This window comes from Taudactylus pleione, unplaced genomic scaffold (assembly GCF_031769625.1).
Source record: "Taudactylus pleione unplaced genomic scaffold, aTauple2 ptg000587l, whole genome shotgun sequence".
In the NCBI taxonomy this organism is placed as follows: domain Eukaryota; kingdom Metazoa; phylum Chordata; class Amphibia; order Anura; family Myobatrachidae; genus Taudactylus; species Taudactylus pleione.
Genome location: NW_028284989.1, coordinates 1,698,682 through 1,717,059, shown reverse-complemented (window position 1 = coordinate 1,717,059; position 18,378 = coordinate 1,698,682). Strand labels below are relative to the sequence as shown.

The 18,378-nt window shown below is 45.5% G+C and overlaps 1 protein-coding gene across 5 annotated transcripts in view; it reads right to left on the bottom strand.

The window, feature by feature from the left end:
* The window catches only part of CADM3 (cell adhesion molecule 3), a 501,868-nt gene that overhangs the window by 4,870 nt on the left and 478,620 nt on the right, over window positions 1-18,378 (bottom strand). The window lies entirely within an intron of this gene.

Sequence of the window (18,378 nt, the reverse complement as noted above, 5' to 3'; positions counted from 1 at the left end):
TGTTTTGATCTGCACTTCTCCCTCTTGTTGACAAACAAGATGGAAGTCTTATGATGTATCTAGCAGAGAAAGGCCTCTAGCGTCAAAGGAGTTAACAGCATAACTCTTCTGCTGGAACACGTTTTCGTGAATGAGAAATCAACAAGGCTCATGCTTTTGAATAAGTGTGTTCAATTACATTAGGAATTCACTTTTTTTTTTCAGGTTTGCAGTTATAAATAGAAAGAAATGTACTTTACTCCCACATAATCCATGTATTTGTGCTCGGTGGGAAACCAGCAAAGCTGATAAGACTCATGGACTCCCACATTGAAGTTATGAAGTTCAAGGAATTGCTTAGTAAATATGGACACCATTTCAATGTTTATGGACAAAATGTCCGCCACCAATCAAAAATGCTTTTTCGAATTATTGAGTGAAAAAATATTATAGATGCAGACGGCTCTTCAGCTAACTTACACAGTGAATACATATACTGTAGCAAGATATATTCTATAGAAGAATAAATCTTAACCCACAGTGTGAGAATAGCTCTCTGCATCTGTAAATTCCCTAACCGGATTAAGATAACACAAGATTCTAAACAGCGTGATATCCAAGCTATATTATACACAAGTAAATAGATAAATGTGTACTCATCTTATCTGCAAAATAAGTAATTGTTAGGAGACATTTTAAGATGGCTGCACTCCTTGTAAGTCAGTTTGCCCTGGCACTTAATAGTGAACATTTTTTTTTTTATCAGAGACTTTATCTACAGTATATACTTAGATATTGTAGTTTATAGCAGAGGTTCCCAAAAGCAGTCCTCAAGGCTCCCCAACAGTTCAGGTTTTAAGGTGCATACACACACAACGATTTTTTGAACGATTATCGTTAAACTATATCTTTTAACGATAATCGTTTGAAAAAATCGTTCACTTTTTGAGTCAAACGAAGAACGATTATCATTCATGCGCGTTCACGTTTGTAGTTTGTAATTTGTAGTTCAGTCAGACTTGTCAACTGAACGATTTTCAGTAAGTTAATATGCAAAAATCCTTTGTAGTTCTAAAAAATCGTTCATTACATTTAGTAAATGAACAACTTTAGTAAACGACTTTAGTTAATTTTTTCAAGGGAAAAAATCGTTTACTAAAATCGTTCATTAACTAAATCGTTGTGTGTGTGTATGCAGCTTTAGAGATATCCATGGTTGAGCACAGGTGGTTAAATCAAATTAGCTGAGGTACTAATTAAGTCAGCTGTGGTCAAGCATGGATATCCTTATAACCTGAACTGTTAGGGTGCCTTGAGGACCACACAACTATTAAGAGATTAGTAATATCAAACAGCCAGCAAGACCAATGCTCCGACCAAGCTTATAGGTAATTAGGGAGGTTTATGCTTACTGGCATTGTTTGCTATCTGTAAGTGAATAAATAAACACATTTCTCGCTTACATATAAAGGAGGCCTAAATTTAAACCTGGAACGTACAGTACCTATTGGTCCTGGCTAGTAAATCTTGCAAACCTTTGATGTGCCACTTAAAACTGTTCCACGTGCCAGGGGGTTGCGGTCTCCTGCTCTACAATATTTATTTATTTTGTTCCCAGTTATTTATATAGTACATACTAATACTATTCCACAGCGCTTTACAGAGAGTATATGGCCATTCACATCACTATTTAAATGGTTATTGTGCAGCGCTCTGGGGTTTAACTGTAATTTCCCTAGCTGCTTCACATATAGAGGTATCCCGACCTCGTATTCGCTAAAAGTATAGAAAACAAGAATTGTGGTGTGCTCTGGGTCATACATATAATGTGTTTATCCTTAATTGGCTCCCCTATTACATTGACTCTCTTTCTGTGAAATAGATGTAATGAAAGTTTGTGGCAGTAACTGTAGAATGTCCCTTTTCCTATTTCAATCAGTATATAGTTCAGACTTAATCTGTAGGGAGGGTGTTCTTAAAAAGGTTAATATAGGTGTGCATATACAGTAGGTTCCCCAATAATGGTATCCTTAAAATTGTCTCTCTATATAATCCAGAGTTTGTAAACCACACAGAAGACTGTAGGATGGGTGTTCTTATAAGGTACAGTAAATGATGGTTACAGCAAAACCTCTTTGCTCTACTCTCCACCTCAAATATAATATATTGCATGGTATCAGGAACTTGGGAAACGCTATTGTGCAGGATAGGGTAAGAAAGTCTTTACTTGCACAAATGTCTCTGTATGCTTCCTGCTGGTTCCCTCAGTCCTGGTGCTTGCAGAGGTGGTGTGGAAGTTACGATTATATGCTGGCGAGCGGTGTTGTTATTAATAATTCAACAATATAATTGATATGTAATGCAACACTATTTTATTCTTTTAGGCGTAGTGTCAAAGACTCCAAGAGTCCTGAGATTTAAAACCAAGAGCATGCATAAAATACGCTTTATATGTACAAGGTAAATGTCCAAAAGTAAAATATAGTTCAAACTGTATAAGTGACCGGTCGTGTGTTCCAACGCGTTTCATCCAGGGTTGGACTTTTTCAAGGTTGCCTCTTCCTTTCTAGACTGCTCCGTAAATAGGCTAGGTGTCCAATAATTACCTTTGTCTTTCTTTCTGGCATGTCCTGCATCACGCGTGACTCACACTTCCGGGTTTGTATCTTCGTCTATGTGTACATTCTTCCTTTACTCTGAGTTTTGGTGGTCACTAGAGTGTGATTATTAGTCTTCAAGACAGAAGATAGTTTTGATCCTTGTATCTCATAGTCTTCAATGTTTGTACAGTTTCTGCGGATCCATGTGACCTGACTCTATGGGATACTACGGATCCAATTGGGGTGGTGGTTGCTCTCTGCTAGGATGTAAATGTTAACATCTACTTGTTTATAGTGTGTTCTGGTTTGGATTGTTGAATTTTTGATAAAAATTTCTAGATCAAGGAACTCAACTCTCTCTTTATCGTAGTTGGTGGTGAAATTCAGATTTTGAACATTATTGTTCATGTATCGTGTGAATTCCATCAGTGATGTTTCATCGCCCTGCCAGATAAACATCAGAACATCAATGTAATGTTTCCATAGGACCAAGTTCGCCCTAAGCTCATGCCTAGCCTAGATGTTCCTGATCTCCCAACGGCTCATGAACAGCTTGGCCTATCTGGGGGCAAACTTGGTTCCCATGGCAGTGTCATGGTTTTGTAGGTAGAAATTCACCCTCAAACCACATATAATATGAAGTTGACCTGTGCATCTTCGAGCTCTTGGTCTTGTTCTAGAAAGTATCTTCCGCTTTCAAGACCTTGTTTATGGGCAACAGTAATAATAGGAAATCACCGCCAAGATGGCTGCCAGTGAAGACGCATGTGCAGTAAGGACTTGGAGACTCAGAATCCTACTCTAGTGAAAGCAACAAACCAACAAAAACAGAAATCACTTCCAAAATGGTCGCGATCAGCAGCGCATGCGCAGTGAGGACTTGAAGACTAATAATCACACTCTAGTGACCACCAAAACACAGAGTAAAGGAAGAATGTACACGTACTGTAGACGAAGATACAAACCCGGAAGTGTGAGACACGCGGGATTCGGGACACGCCGGAAAGAAAGACAAGGTAATTATTGGACACCTAGCCTATTTAAGGAGCAGTCTAGAAAGGAAGAGGCAACCTTGAAAAAGTCCAATCTTGGATGAAAAGCATTGGGACACGCCCCCGGTCACTTATAAAGTTTGAACTATATTTTGCTTTTGGACATTTACCTTGTACTTATAAAGAGTATATTATGCATGCTCTTGGTTTTAAAATCTCAGAACTCTTGGAGTCTTTGACACTAAGCCTAAAAGAATAAAATAGTGTTGCATTACATATCAATTATATTGTTGAATTATTAATAACAACACCGCTCATCAACATATAACAGCAACTCCCACACCACCTCTGCAAGCACCGGGAGTGATGGAACCAGCAGGAAGCATACAGAGACATTTAGGTAAGTACAGACTTTCTTACCTTATCCTGCACAACAGCGTTTCCCAAGTTCCTGATACTGTGCACAGTGTCGGACTGGGGAATGAAGGGCCCACCGGGAAAATGCAGTGATAGGGGCCCATATTTAGGGGTGTGGACAGCCTCTAAAGGGGGTGTGGCCAGCCTCTACAGAGAGTGCATGAATTGGGCTCCTTAAAAATTTATATATAGTGAATACTTCTAGTGCATATATAAGAACAACAAAAGGTGCGCTTTCCCAACCTGTTGAATATAATTTCAAACAAGCAGCTTCAATAAACAGGATCTGCAAATCCTGCTAAAAACAACAACAAATGCACAAATAAATTGAAGTGCTGATGTTTGAAATACCACACAAAATTAATAAATATGGAAAGTTTTTTAAAAACAACAATATATTCAACATAAAAATTTTCGGTACTAAGATGTCACATAGGTGCTCACTCAATATGACTGGGGTAACGTACACCGTATATCCATAGATGTTATATGGTTCAATAAAAGTCCCGTATAGAAATGCTTGTAGATATATAAATGTCACAAGGATGGTTCACAGTGGCCAAATGTTGACCATTCCTTTAATAAATATAAAAAATAATAACAGCACTGCATTGTAGATAATACACCATAGTCCTGTGCAGTATAATGTAACATATGTATAATATATAGTTCAAGTGCACAGTCTTGAACCTGATCCCTAGGGGAGGGGGTGGGCCCACAGGCAGTGGGGCCCACCGGGGGATTCCCCTGTACCCCTGTGGGCCAGTCCAACCCTGACTGTGCAATATATTATATTTGAGGTGGAGAGGTGAGCAAAGAGGGACATTCCACAGTTACTACCACAAACTTTCATAACATCCATTTCACAGAAAGAGAGTCAATCTAATAGGGGAGCCAATTAAGGAGAAACATATTATATGTATGCCCCAGAGCGCACCACAATTCTTGTTTTCCATTCACATCAGTCCCTGCCCCAGTGGATCTTACAATCTATATTCCTTACCACAGTTCCACACTAGGGCTTATTTTTGTCAAGAGCCAATTAACCTACTAGTATATTTGGGAGTGTGGGAGGAAACCCAGGCAAGCACGAGAGAACATACAAAACATACAGTTAGGGCCGGGTTGGGAATTTAACTCAAGACCGCGGTGCTATGAGGCAGTAATGCTAACCACTACACCAACCAGCAGTAAGCCTCTCTCTTTAAAATAATTAAATATAAAAACATTTAATAATAATTAATAGTGTTGTTCAGACTGCAAGATGTGGAAATAGGCTGTAATATTTGTTACCCTTCAGCAAAGAGTTAAACCAGAGTAGCTATAAATTCCAGAGTAATAACTAGCACAATCCTTTCCCATTAAAAAGCCATTTTCCTATGGTGCCCTCCCTTCAGTTTCTGGCATTGATTTTCTGGAGGGGGCAGAAATAACTCTTTAAATTAAACAATTGTTGGACAAATTAAATTCTGAAAGCACTCGCAGGGCAGTGCTATTAATCGATGCCAACTTCTTGCTGTTTAATACACAAACGTATTCAAAGAAAAGAGGTTTTATTCTCTTGATTAGCAGCGAAACGGGAAACAGCCAGAGGAAATTGATTAGGTCCGTACGATCATCATTGTGCTGTTTGTAATTAGAAGAATCAGGGAGATAGGACTGAGGAGCCTGGTCTTGATCTAATGGGATTTTTGTTTTGGTTTGATAACCCAAATGGGTTCCTTTATCAAGCCAAAACACAGCGGGGCTTCGCTGATACACATATTATTGGCTGGAGAGTTGGGTTTGAAATTCAGTGACTTATACACATATGTTTGATTAAAAATGGTGCTAGTTCATGACATATCAAACTGAGTACAAGTACAGGAAAGAAAAATGGAACCTAATTACAAATAATTCCTTATATTACCCAATTACAAGCCACATTAAACACCATGTCTGTGATCTTTCTAGCTTGTTTTAATGTTCAGTAAAATTCATTCTTTTAATTACTAGAATATTTAAAACTCTGTATTGCTATAATACCCTCTCAATAACGCTATGGACCTGATTGTGAGTCGGGCGCAATGTCGATGTCGGACGCAGTTGAGAGATGGTTCTCTTCTGCGCGTGCATGTGCCCATAGTCCGAGGCGCAGTTGCGATTATGAGGCATGGTCTCAGAGAGGTCTTGAAAATGTATTGGGGTGTTCCTGGGCGGTGACTATGGGAGTGGCGCAGGCGTGCCACTGAGGTGGTTGCGAACTCAGAAGCATAATCGCTCCCATTGGAGGCCAAAGTCTGCTCCTAGCATGGGGCGGGTGGAAATTTCGATGGCGCGACCAATGGTTATGCCTAAAGATGCACCAAGTGGTTTTTGAGGCTCTATAGACACTCAAAGTGGGTGTTTCGGTCCTTGTATATGCCCGGATCTACGCCATACTTACCTACTCTCCCGGAAGGTGCACATCCCGCCCTTTTCCTAGTGAAGTGGGAAGGATGGGGAGATAATACCCGAAATGAAGGTAAGTATGGAGGGGGTGGGGCAGATATAGGCATCATTTGGCCCTATCCTCCTCCCTGTGGACTCAGGATTCAGCATATTGTCAAGAAGGGGGCGGGGCCTAGTGACTAAATAGCCCAGCCGGCCCTCCCTGTGGACTCAGGATTCAGCATATTGTCAAGAAGGGGGCGGGGCCTAGTGACTAAATAGCCCAGCCGGCCCTCGCAGTGGTCAGCTGCATCTCACCTCCGGGCTTCTCCCAGAGAGAATCAAAAAGTAAAAAATGCATCAGTTTACTTCATGCCCCAGGCTAAAACATCTCTGGTCTGCAGCCAGCGATAACGTATCCGCTTATCTCCATCAGTTATCCTTCAGCCTTGTATGGGCTAGGCCACTATCTTTAATGTAACCAAGCTCTGATTTTAGGAACAGCTGACAAGTTATACAGCCAGGGAACACACTAAACCTAGGGAAGACTATGAAACCATAGCACCCATGCCACTGTGTATCACTTCTGCTTCGTCCTCATTCCATGGTGCCACATAAGCTCACCTCCCTACTGCTCTCTATTACACCATTCCTCTACTGCTCTGTCCTCCAGTTTTCTACATAGCCCTGGCAAAAATACTCAGCGCTGTACATTGAGGGAATCTTGATATAAGCAAAATACGATAACATGAAGCATACGCCAAGATGACCATGCCCAAATGATCTTACAATCTGAGAGGTGGGGTGATTGATAGCAATGACACCCACAAATGTGGGCATCAGTAGTAAATGTTTAGGTTCCATAATTTCCTGTTTCCGGCTGTGTCCGCAGCTGCACAAAAGCAGTCAGCCAACGGATGGGTATCGGAAAAGCTGTGACCGATGTCTGCTAACCATCGAATACCTGCAAATTAATGGAAAAAGTACTTCCTTTGAATCAGAAACATTGCTGGTTGCAAACCATCGGCTTCTGATGTCCATCCCTACCATAGCACAGCTTAGGGATGGCCGCCGGTGGGCTGTCCATTGATGGTTCCATCAGTGATTACCATCTATAGCACTAAACCATCCATGGTGAACTATCAATGGTTTGCACTACTTGATGGCCACTGGTGCTGGGGAGCACGGGGGGCCGTGTGCCAATAAAAAAAAGGGGGCAGAGGTTAGCAGCCACCGTGGTGTGGCTAAGCTCCGTGCCGACATAAAAGAAAAAAAAAGCATCGGGTTCTACTCTGACATTGATGGCAGAAAACAATTGGATCTCTGCCATCGATGGCAAATCTGCCATCGATGGCAGAAGTTAACAATCAAAGTTTTATAACTATCGATGGCCATTCCTAGCCCAGCTTTACAAATGACATATCTTCTCTCCAGGCAGATTCAACAAGCAGACTATTTCTCTGCTGGGCCTAGCCCTATCATTGTCCTGATACAACAGAACAGGTTGTATTTCACATTTCAAAAACACTGTTCAACTTACACCACACCAATGCAATGCGTAAACTAAGATCTGATACGGCGAGTGACTAGAAGTGGTGCTCAGCCAGATTCAAAACACTCCAGTGTTCAAGGGGCCCCAACATACTAATGTGTCTATATGCGATACATGCACACGCATAGAAAATGTATATTTGTTATGCAGCCAAAAACAAGCTAGTTGCTGGCACATCTTCTCTATTCTTCCAAAGACATAAGCAAAAGAGGGCCTGATTCAGAGCCGCTCGTAAGTGGCCGCTCCTTCGCTCCGAGCGATGTTCGCACATCTGCACATGCGTATGGGTTGTAATGCGCATGCGCCAACCAGTCATTGCGGTCGGAAATTGTGTGCTCGCAATATAGTGAATGCCTGCTAATTTGAGTGACAGGATGAGGCGTTTGTGGGTGGTAACAGGGGAAGGTGCTTGAAAACGGGGAGTGGAGATCCGAACGCAGGCGTGCCAAAAGGTCAAAACGGGCGTTTTAAGGGTGTAAATAATTAACAAAGCAGCGTCATCGACCACGTCACTTGGTTGTCTTTTAGCCTGAACTGCTCGCATGATTGCGGTAGGAAACTGCTGCCACAAGAATAGCAGCAGTCATACGCCTTTCGATGTACTTGATTAATCAAATAAATAGCGGAGATGACGTATGATGTGAGCGGCCAAGGGGCGTCTTTACAAAATAGCGAGCGCATGTTGCGGACGCTCGCCCAGACATAGAGGCGTCAACAGACCGCAAAGAGCGAGCGCTCAATTTAAATAGCCAGCCCCTTTTTCTGAACAAGCGTCTGCAAATAGCGTCCGGCTCTGAATCAGGCCCTGAGATCTGCACTGCATAGGGCAATAACCCCCCCCCACCCCCATGATCATAGCTGTATCTCGGTATCTTCAGTCCTGTTGAGATCCTTACTTTTTTATACAGTATATTTGAAAATCTCATTAGCTACTCTTTTATATGAACCAACGTTTTAGCTCCAGTGGTCCCTTAACCGATGCCATTATATTCTGCAGCTGTTCTCTTGATCTGTACAAGGTATTAAAACATATAAATTTCCTCAGCACTAACTGTATAAAATGTAAAAATGGATTTATCTTTACGACCACTGATAAACAAATGACAATTTAATTGAAGATGCTACAGTGATCAGACTTGTTATAATCCACACTGTGAAAGAAATTCATGATAATGCTTTACTTTGGTACAAATACACAATTATCCCAACATTCATGATGTATCGCAAACGTAATACTGTCTTGTTATCGTTGTATTTTTCCAATGTTTTGCCATTTTGATATAACTTTTCCAGGCGAGTTTCTGGGCTGACCTAATTATATAAAGACTTAGGGGCCTATTCATCATTACTTAATAATTCTCTGGAGGTAATTAGGTATAGAACTCGCATGGAGTTCTACCTATTTACCGGAGGAATTCATCATTCCTCCTCTCCATCAGTATCTAATCCGAAAAGCTGTGATTTTTGTGATGACAGCTTTTCAGGAAATAGATACTTTTCCCTCTCTAACTTACCGCAGCTGTAATCAGTGCTGCGCATGCGCTGTTACATTCACAAAAGCGGCGCACGTGCAGCACTGATTATAGCTGCGGTATTTCTGTGTTCGTCCGCGACCCCCAACCTCCCCCGCGCTCCCCTCTCCCACCTACCTGGCCGCTTGGCTGCCGCCACGGCCCCCGGCCCCCTGCTTGAAGATTTTTTTTTTTTTAAACTTTACGGTTTTGTTTTTGTTTTTTGAACTTTACTGTGTTCTGCCAGGAGAACACAGTCTGAGCAGCAGCCGGAGGAGGGACCAGGGAGTGACGGGGGAAGCCGAGGAGGACTTGCTCATGCTGAAAGCAGCTAAGTATAACCCGCTATATGCCATGTGAGAGTGGCGGATAGTAACACCATCAAATTCCGAAAATACATACTTATCGGAATTTGACGAATAGCCTAATTTCTACATCCCCATACTAATGTACTAATGTATGGGGAGTGAGGAAATTAACGCAGACGGACTTAACCAGGACACAGGGCCGTAACTACGGTGGTGCGACCGATGCCTTGGCACAGGGCACCGCAGGGCAGGGGGCGCTGTTTGGGCCTTTCAATTTTCCGGTTTATCATCATTCTCACTTGTAGCTTCCTCTTCTTTTATCCCCAGCATCTCCTGGCCTCTCCTATCTCTTCCCTGGCCCTTCCCCATGAGGCCATGGCCCTTTTTTAGGTGCACTATCTGGCTAATTCTCTGGCACAGGGCACCAATAAGTCTAGTTACGGCTCTTCCAGGAGATGTCAGTGATATTTCCTGTGTTAAGTGTGTTAATGAATACTAAAAAAAGGGTAATTAAGGAAAATGTCCTTAAAACCATTATTTTTGTGTTGATGAAAAGGCCCCTCAATATTATAACTATCGCTTGATGTTGTGCAGAATGAATGAGCAATTTCTTTAAAGAGAATGTGGAACTAGACCCACAAAATATTTCCAGAGGTCAGAGCCGAAACTAGGATTTTTGTCACCCAGTGCAAGACAGTAATTTGGCACCCCCCCTTGTAATTCCCCCATAGTAATGCCCCCTCCATCAGTGCACCTATAGTAATGCCCCCTGAGGTAATGCCCCTGTAGTAGTGCCCATATGGTAATGTCCCCATAGTTATGCCCCTGTAGTAGTGCCCATATAGTAATGCCACCAAAGTAATGCTCCGGCTTGGTACCCCCCCTTGCACCTCCAGCCCCCCCTAGTTGCGGCCCTACAGAGGCTGTGTCGCTGATGTTGAACTTTATTTTCAAATTAACAGCTCTGTTTACCCAGGAAATGATTCTGAAATTGTGTAGCGATATTTGTACAAAAATCATTCCAGTATCTAAAGTCACTGACTTGCATCAATAGGTCAGTGCACCGATAACATTTATTATGGAGGAGCGAAACAGGTCAAATGTAGGGCCTGATTCTGAGTCAGACCTACCCAACATCTCCCCCCCACCCCCGGCAGTGCAAACTGTTGCTCTTCCATACATGCCTGAAGCCAAATTGGATAGATCATGACTGAACTTGTCACAATCCTGGCTAGTTTTTACCTTGTGACTTACCTCTGCCAGCTGCTCCATGGATCTGTGTTTGTAATTCTCCTGGGACATCTGCTCTGGCTGAATCATGCTGGCTGTTACATTTCTGTGTGTGCAGAGCTCTCACCTCCCCACACTGATTAAACACCTGGACCCTGCTCTGTCTGTGAGCATTGCTAGTCTTATTTGGAATCACAGGTGTGGTCCTGATTCTCAAGGGCTGCTGAGATGAATACTCCCTCTGCATGCTGTGCCTTGCTCCACTCTGAATGCCACTGCCAGACCACCTGTCTGTATCCACCAATCGCTGCCAGACTCTAGGTATATAGATCCTCCTCTAATAGCACTCAGTGCTTGAACATCTTGTTACGTTCCGTGGTGTACTGCTTGTGCTATAGCTGTACCTCTGTGTGCCAGTATGTCCCAGACTCCTGCTGGTTCCTAGACCAGTGCTATCCGTAAGCCTGCTGCATTCAGCTACCCACGCTACCAGCCTCTCACCTACGGCTCCCAGGCTGCTCCAAGTAGCTTCCACGCTACCAGCTTCTCTACACGGCTCCCAGGCCGCATCAAGTAGTTTCCACGCTACCAGCTTCTCCACACGGCTCCCAGGCCGCACCAAGTAGCTTCCACGCTACCAGCGTCTACCCACGGCTATCCAGCCGCTCCACGTAGCTACCCAGCTACCAGCGTCTACCCACGGCTATCCGGCCGCTCCACGTAGCCACCCAGCTACCAGCATCTACCCACGGCTATTCAGCCGCTACACGTAGCCACTCAGCTACCAGCAACTACCCACGGCTATTCAGCCGCTCCACGTAGCCACCCAGCTACCAGCGTCTACCCACGGCTATTCAGCCGCTCCATGTAGCTGCCCAGCTACCAGCGTCTACCCACGGCTATCCTGCCGCTCCACGTAGCCACCCAGCTACCAGCGTCTACCCACGGCTATCCAGCCACTCCACGTAGCTACCAGCGTCTACCCACGGCTATCCAGCCGCTCCATGTAGCCACCCAGCTACCAGCGTCTATCCATGGCTATCCGGCCGCTCCATGTAGCTACCCAGCTACCAGTGTCTACCCACGGCTATCCGACCGCTCCACGTAGCCACCCAGCTACCAGCACCTACCCACGGCTATCCGGCCGCTCCACATAGCCACCCAGCTACCAGCATCTACCCACGGCTATCCGGCCGCTCCACGTAGCCACCCAGCTACCAGCGTCTACCCACGGCTATCCAGCCGCTTCACGTAGCAACCCAGCTACCAGCGTCTACCCACGGCTTCCCAAGCCACAACAAGTAGCTTCCACGCTACCATCCGTCTGCAAGCCCATCTACTAGTAACCCGACCAGCTCAGTCAGACTTCCTGCCGGTCCCAGTCCGGTTCCTCCAAGTCCACTCACCTCACGGCTCATTAGCTGCACCAAGTAGCTTCCGTGCTACCATCCACCTGCAAGCTCATCTACTGGTACCCCGACCAGCTCAGTCAGCCTACCTGCCGGTCCCAGTCCGGTCCCTCCAAGTTCCTTCTGGTCTCATTCCAACGTCTCCAGTTTCCAGTTCCAGTCACTCATCACCAAAGGCAGTTCTCACTGCTACCCACTTCTTATAATAAAAGAGCTATTCATGTCAACCATGGTTCCAGTCCAGCCGGCCTCCAGTGATTCCAGTTCATCACCTGATACAGGTAAATCACTAGCACCAACTGTGACAGAACTGATCTTCGGCATCCAGGTCATACAAGTCAATGTCAAGGGTCCGTTTTGTATGGCTGGGGAATAATCACATACATTAACAGTCGCTGGTCAATTGGATGTTCAGGAAGTCCCGGTCAACCTCTGATTGTTCTTAATCAGATGTTGATCAGCACTGCATTTAATTTTTGGTCTAAAATGACACAATTGGTCATGTTTCTACATGTTTGTGGAGCTTTATACTATGGTTCCAAGGAGCACAAGCACAACATACTGCCACAGCCACCTCAATGTACAGTAGTCCTGGGAAGGACCAAATCCATCTGTTGACACTGCCATTGCCAAACTATTGTCTAAGTCAGGAGTAACCAGTATTAACATGTGATATTGTCAAGGTTATTATAAGAGTCTGGTCTAAAATAAACTAAAGACTTGTGATACTCATCCCTCGCACATTAGGGGCTGATTCAGAGACTCATGCAAACACAACTACAGCTAATCCATCTCGGTGCATCTTTAGACATGTCCGTGTCTGCCTAACCACCCCGTTACCCCTCAGGAATGCCCACTGGAATCCATGGCACTTGCATCAAAATTTGTTTTAGCGGTAACCATCGGGATCAGTGGCGGATTTTGCCCCCCCCCCAGTAAAATCCACCACCTCAGTGTAGTCAGTGTAGTCCATGATTGTACTGGCTACACTGTGACTGGTGTGGCTTCCTATTGGAAGCGCCACCTGCCAATGACATATACAACAGGCAGTCTCAGGGGGAGGTGTCTCCTCCCCCCTGGGACTGCCAGTCCGGGCTGCAATTGCAGAGAGCGGCTTCCGGGAGGAAGCTGATACTCTGCCTTTCTGCCAGCCCTACACGGCTTCTAGGGGCTGCAGTGACGCAGCCATTTGGAAGCCTGTGACATGCGCAGCTCCCTGCTGCTAGTGCGCATGCGCTGGTCCTGGCACCTGACAGATCGATTGTGCAAGCGCCGGGACATGAGCCGGTAAGTGACCCTCTCGTTTTCATCGGCGGCAGCCCCCCTCATCTAAGAGGATAGGAGCCATCGCTGATCGGGACACATACGAAGTGCAACTCAGATACATGTGCAGACTTAAAACATCGGCCAACTGCATGCAGCATCGACACTGCAGCCACTTGTAAATCAGGTCCATAGGTTGCTAATGAGTAAACTAATCCATTCCAAACCAATATTTACAGTCAGTGGGGGCTTTAGAGAAGAGGCCGTGCCTCTGATGTCATCACATCTAAGATGTCATTGAATGTGTCTGATCACAGCTCTGCACTAGAGAAAAACAATCTTAAGAGCCTGGGGACTAAAAGAGGGGATGTAGTTGGTCTCAATCCCAACAGAGTAATCATGGTAAGAGATTTAACATTGACGTCAAAATACCGACGCCTGTTGATCCCGACGTCGGAATGCCGGACCGATTGTCCTCTCTGCCGGGTAAGTATACACTTAGCCCAGGGATGGGGGGTTAGGTTTAGGGACCCCCGGGGGGACTTAGAGTTAGGCACCCCCCAGGGAAGGTTAGGGTTAGGCTAGGGAAAGGGGGGGTTAGGGTTAGGCACCGCCCCAGGAGGGTTAGGTTTAGGGTGCAGGGAGGGGGAGTTAGGTTTGGGCACCCATGGGGGGGAGGTTAGGGTTAGGCACTAGGAGGGGAGGTTAGGGTTAGGCACCCCAAAGGAAGGGTTAGGGCTAGGGGGGGGAGAGGGGAGGGTTATGGTACTTACCTCGAGGTGACGGGATTTCGCCTGCTGGCCTGCCGCTGTCGGTATTTGATTCGCCGGCAATACATACCGATTCCCTAAAAGAGATCTATCCCCCCCCAACCTAGGACCTAGAAACTCAGGGGCACAGTTGTTTTGTTGTGGCCCCTTAGAAGTCCAGGAGTGGAAGAATATCTCTGCCTACACCAGAGAAATAATGGTAGAGCAAGATAATGGGGGGGGGGGGGAGCACTAAAGACGCCCAATCTCCCCTCATCCTGGCACCTACACAATAAGGAACATCTTGTTCAAGGCACCTTAGAAGTTATTGTCTGGGGATGACATGTGATCACAGAAAAGTTAATCTATCCAGGGTTAGGGGAAGCTATAGCCCAAATCTCTCCCATCCTGGCTTAAATAAAGGATTACTATTTTAGGAAGGTGGATTGATGCCAAGGCAAATAACACAAACTGAGAATTCAGAGTCTGCTGAAAACAAACAAAAACACATTACTGAAATGGATGTTGAAATACAGTACGGTTGGGCTCAAAAAGTGCAAAAATAGGCTCAGCACAGGGGTGACAAACTTCTCAATCAGTGGCATATTGAGAGAGGAGGGAGACCATGTGCATTCCCCATCTCGGGCCCCCTTCACTCTCCCAGGAGGCGGGCCGCGCATTGACCACAGCAGTAAAGTCTGTGCCCAGAGTCTACTGCGCATGAGCAGGTCGCCATGAAAATGGTGCGGCCCAGATTTTACCGCCGATTTCCCTACTGCGCATGTGCAAAACGCCGGGAAGATGGCAGCGCTGGACATTTTCCACGTGTTTTGTGCAGCGGTACAACCGACGTGGGACTTTGGAGGGGTGAGTATTAAAAAATGTGGGTGCAGGGTGTGCCTTGTGTGCCCCCTAGACCCATACATTATAAATACTCCCCTGATCTCAATGGCGAAGGGGTCCTTATATCGTAATATTCATAGCAGGGACTAGACCCTCAGATAAACATTTATCACTTAACATTATGGTTCTATAGGGCCTGATTCAGACGTGGATGAAGTTGCAGCTGTAACTGTGTATTTTGCGGCAGCAGTAAACTGCGTCTTTATACGAATGAAGGCCGAAGGGCTTTCTACTGAGATGCCCTCTGGCTTGAGCACTAATTCGTCTGTGCGTATTAAGATGCACCATCGAAGATTTTACCAGCCTTAGGGAGGCTCTCTGGCCATCTGTGTCAGTGCAACAATTTCTATAAACATAGTCGCTGACCGCGACACGCCTGCATCTGGCTAGCCACCCTCCTGTTACCACCCAGAAACGCCAACCGAAATTGAATCTATCTACGTTCAAATTAATTTTGCGTCTTTAAGTGGTAATTATCAGGATGCATTCGCAGTGCAACGAAGACTAAAAACTTCGGCAGCTTGCGTCCTACGATGTCCATTGAAGGACTGAAACTGAAGCTCACTCTGCGATCACACCAGCTCTATTGGCCATAGGGCCTGATTCAGACCGGGACGCTATTTGTGGCCGCTCGCTGGCTAAAAGGGGCCGGCTATTTAAGTCATGTGCTTGCAGCGTGGTGTAAAGCCGCCCACTAAGTAATAGCGAGCGGCCCACTATGCGCTCGCACCTGTATAAAGACGCCCCTTTGCCACTCGCAACACACGTCAACTCCGGCAGTTGTAGGAATAATCGGGAACATCGAGAGCCATCGGAGCTGCTTGCAATACTTGTGGTAGCCTTTTCCCACCACAACATTGCGAGCAGTTCTGGCTAAAATACAACCCAGTCACGTGTGTAATGACACTACTTTGCTAATTATGCACACCCGTTAAACGCCGTTCCAACGGAGGGCACGCCTGCGTTCGCACATCCACACCCCCGTTTACAAGCAACATCCCCTGTTACCACCCACAAACGGCACTATCTGTCACTCAAAATAGCAGCCCGACTGTGGGCTACGGGCGAGCACTTTCCCATCGCAATGACTGGTTCGCGCATGTGCATTGCCACTCATACGCATGCGCAGATTGCGTAAAATTGCTCAATGTGAGCGAGCGCAGCATAGCGTCCGGGTCTGAATCAGGCCCGTAGTAAACAATGAGCAAGTGCAAATGGCGCATACAAATGTGTTCACATACATCTTACCCCCATGCGCTACAAATCACGTTAAACATAACGCATGAACGCTGGGCGACTCGGTAGCGCATAGCATCTTTTTCGTGCGACTTTTCACCTTCAAGTGTATCTTATTTGCCAAAGTGATGCAAATATGACAAACAAGCCACTTCTGCCGATTGAAATGATATGCGGCATGCCTATATATTCTGTGTGCAACTGCAGGTGTATCTGCATGCAAAATGCTACGCTGCAGTGTCACAGCCTCTGTCACTGTAGCGTAGCATTTTGCATGCAGATACACCCGCAGTCACTCACACAGACTATAGGCATGCCGCATATCATTTTAATCAGCAGAAGCGGCTTGTGCATCCTATTCACATCGCTTTGTGAATAAGACGCATTTGAAGGTAGAGTCAGAGCATAGTTGCCGACTTTCTGGCTGCTCCTTCCGGGAGGGAGCAGCCAGATCGGCAGGGCACCGGGGGGCGTGGCCTAAAAAGGGGGCGTGTTCGAACGGGTGCCTGACGCTTGTAGGCGTCACGAGGGCGGGGTCACACGATCGCGTCATTTTGGCCCCGCCCCCGCTACACAATGCCGATAATACAGGCATTGTGAGGCAGGGGGCGGGGCCAAAATGACGCGAATCGCGTCACTGGCTGCCCTCGCAGCAGGGGCTAGGACTAAATTGTGGTGGATGTTGGGGGGTCGGCGGCCGCCGGGAGGCTTGCCTGCCTTTCCGGGGGGGCGGGAGCTGCACCCAATTATCGGGAGGCTCCCGCCCAAATCGGGAGGGTAGGCAACCCTGAGTCAGAGTCACGCCACGGCATGGTGCGACTAGAAGGGCTGTTTAACGCGCAAGGAAGTAATATTCATGTGGACCCATCTGTATCATCTACTCTCAATTCAAATATATGAAATAAGTAGAACACGTTTACCACTAATTAACATGTGCAATTAAATTATTATTTAATAATCACACATTTAATGACTCCATCATAACTCAAACGTTTGCAGAAATATTTCTTCCTGGTCTTTATGTAACCTCTCATGATAAGACTGTTTGTAAACTTATGAATATTCAGGGAGATTGCTCATTCAGACTCTCTATCTTTTGAGGCTTTGTTTGGCTAATGATGGCAGTATAATTAGTTTAAAAAGAGATAATGAGAAAGAATGATAATCACCAGGCAACATTAGAATTAAACGGATCAGGAGAAATTAGAACTGGCATCATTTTAGTGCAGTATACAAATGACTGAAAATATACTTCGCAAAAAAAAATAAATCTGAATTCCTTATTAAATTGTTGGGTTGCTGATTGGTAACTGCGTTATTTCGGGATGAGGCCTGCACCGTTTATAGGGTTGGATCTGGTCACCAGAATACTGTATATACAGATTTGGGTATTGGATGCTAAAACACCATCTTTCCTGAGAAGAGACCTAGACGGGAAGGGAGTTGATGGGAATCAGCTAGAGGAGGGAGAAAGCTGACGTGAGGAGGGAGAGAGACATGGATAGGGGAAGCTGGCCGGGAGATAAAAGGCCAGACTGGGAATATAGCATTGCCTAACGGAGAAGGTCTGACCTTGTACCTGTGATAAGGCTCTGAAGCAGAAACCAACCAGGGATTAAGCGATTGTCTGCAATCTGTCACTACACAGACTTTATCCTGTCCTTTTGTATTCCTATTGTCAATTTCGCACCCCCTTAGTGGCGTAATAAAGGTTGCCGCTTTTTTTTGTGTGGAAAGATCACACTTTTTACAGCTGACAGAGAACCACAAAGATATCCTAAGCAGTAACACAAGATACAGGACCATTATTCATTACACTA